The sequence below is a fragment of the Nannospalax galili genome, unplaced genomic scaffold, assembly GCF_000622305.1.
Source record: "Nannospalax galili isolate Female #2095 unplaced genomic scaffold, S.galili_v1.0 scaffold356, whole genome shotgun sequence".
In the NCBI taxonomy this organism is placed as follows: domain Eukaryota; kingdom Metazoa; phylum Chordata; class Mammalia; order Rodentia; family Spalacidae; genus Nannospalax; species Nannospalax galili.
The window spans coordinates 3,132,778-3,135,698 of record NW_008338126.1 but is presented as its reverse complement, the minus strand read 5'-3'; positions in this window follow the sequence as shown (position 1 = coordinate 3,135,698).

Genomic DNA, 2,921 nt, shown 5'->3' with positions numbered 1-2,921 from the left:
TCCTTTGAAATTGGTTGAGACTTGCTTTTATATTTAACCAAAGTATGACAAGATATGTGAATGTTCTATTTAAAATGTTTCCCTCTCTTGATTATTTCAGGATTGTTTTCTGTTATTTCATTCTTTCTTCTTAGTTTGAAACTTTTATATTCTTTCAGTGCTGAGCCTTCGAATACAATCTACAACTTTAACAAACAAAGTCTACTATTGCTAGGTGAGGTGACACAGGCTGCTTTGCACTTGGGAGGCTGAAGAAAGAGGATCTCGAGGTCAGCCTGAGCAATATATAACATAGCTCTCAAAAACACTCTACCACTCGATCTTTTTCACTTCCAAATTCTGACTGACCTGTCTTTATGTGTACATATAGGAATTCTCCACATAGTTAAAATCCTGAGGGACGTTGTGTTGTAAGTCAATATTCATATTTACCTTTTCTGATTCTTAATTTCTTGCTTCCATGACTATCTTGCATCTCCCTGAAAAAAGCTGCTTCAAAAATTAACTTCCTTTCATGCAAACATCTTTCCACTCTTGTCTGAAAATATCTTTATTTTTCCCACCGTATTTGAAGACTAATGCTGAATATGGGGGTGGAGTTGGTAGAGTGCTTGCCTGGCATACACAAAGCCTTGGCTTCAATCCTACACTGAATAAACCAGGTGCAGTGGCATATGCCTGTCATCCCAGCACTTGGGGGGTGGAGGGAAATTGACAAGAAGTTCAAGGTATCCTTGGTGGCAAATTGGATGCCAGCATGGACTACATGAGATTCTGTCTCAAGAAAAAACCTGCTAAATATGAAATTCTACATTAGTCGAGCCTAACATTTTGTTCTAGCCTTTTTTAGTGGCTTTTTCAAATTTTGTCTTCATAAATATATAAACAGGAGTTATATGTAATCATTTCCAGTTCTCCAATGAAGTGTAAGTCCATCTTTTAATGTCATTAATCCTAATTACTTTAGTGTCTATCTGATAACGCTACATCTGGAACCCATATGGGTCTACTGACCATCTGTCATTTTCGTTAGTTCTCACTCATGTTGCGTTGTTCTACGCCTGGTTATTTTGAATGTTGAGCAGTGTGTCTGAACGCTTGCTTGGGGAATCACTGAGATCTACAGTGCCATTTTCCCTCAGAAGATTTATGATAACTTCTGCTGGGACAGGAGGTTCTGGCAGAGAGCAGATAAAGAACTACACCCCTTCTTTGTTATACTTTCTCCTAGGGTATAGCTCATAGGGTCCTAACCCTGAGGAAAAGGACTTACCAGTTCCTTTTTGCAGATCCCGTGTCTCAAATGTTGCCTCACATGTGAGGGTCTCTTGACACTGCCTCTACCCATCACCTCACTCTTTAATAAAGGAAGAACTACACCCCTTCTTTGTTATACTTTCTCCTAGGGTATAGCTCATAGGATCCTAACCCTGAGGAAAAGGACTTACCAGTTCCTTTTTGCAGATCCCGCGTCTCAAATGTTACCTCACATCCTGAGGGTCTCTTGACACTGCCTCTACCAGTCACCTCACTCTTTAATAAAGCTGGGCGTCACAGAAGCCATGTTGGCAGCACATGACATTGCCTCAAGCTTAATTAGACCCTTGGACACTTGATCCACTTGGGCTGATTTTTTTCATCAGGAATTTGGTTGGCATACAGAGGCAGCTGCTCAGTCTCTATTACATGTAAACTCGGGAACTAGAGGACAGCTGGAGGAGTGGTAGAAAGCTAGTCAGCAGAGAAAGAGAATAAAGCTTTGATAGAGAAAGCAGAGAACCACTTAGAGATGCTGACAGCTTTCCAGTTCTTCAGGAGGCCTATAAGCAATCTATACTTCGGCTCACCGGCACTTTCCTATGCCTTGAGGATCAATTTTCCTTTCTACTTTTAAGCTAAACTGAGGTGAAAATTAGGTTCTTGTAACTAAGAGTTACGATACAGTTAGGAAGGGACTAATGGATTATTAACCAGTGATTGAGAGATAAAAGAACTAATCACGAATCAATAGGAAAGCTAGTGGTTAAGAGCATTGGAACCAATTTCAGAGGACTCAGGTCCAGTTCCCAGCAGTCACAGGATGGCCAACAACCTTCTGTAACTCCAGTTCCAGGGAATCCAACACCGTCTCCTGGCTTCCACCAGCAATGCATCCAAGTGGCGTACTTAACATACGTGCAGGCGAATCATATGCATAAAATAAAAATGAATTTCCAGAGTCAATAGGGCTTTTTAAAAAAGGATCAAGGTAAAGATTTGTGACTGAGAAGTTGGCTTCCAGTATTTCTTTGCCAGTGATATCCTACAGGGCGTCCAAAACCAGATTATCACCAGGATCACTTATGAGAAATACTCAACAATATCTGATAAGATCTGTATGTGCAGGTTAGATAGACACATGATGCAGTCACAAAGCTCTGCAAAAGAAAGCAGGTGGCAGACGTGCTGAATTTAATGAGGGAAAGTTCCAGAAAACAGCTCACAAATATAATCCAAAAGAAATGCCTCTGCACTTCAGGACTGCAAATAAAGATTTCCTTTCTGGCGTGGTGGTGCACTCCTTTAATCCCAGCACTCAGGAAGCAGAGGCAGGCAGATTGCTGTGAGTTCAAGGCCACCCTGGTCTACATAAGTGAGTTCAGGTCAGCTGGGACCACAGGGAGACCCTGACTCAAAAAGACAAAAAAAAAAAAGAAAAAAAAAAGATTTCCTAAAGGTGGTGACCGAAACCCTGGGAACAGTGGAGTTCACAGTGCTCAGGGGAAACAGATCTATATTCTGCAATTAATTAATGTAACTAAGACCCGAAAGGAATGACCAAGCACTGTTTGTAAGGGGGGGGTATCACATTGAAATCTATCTCAGAATGTGGGGGAAAGCTAAACAAGCTCATGTTACAAAGAGAAAGAGAGAGAGAGAGA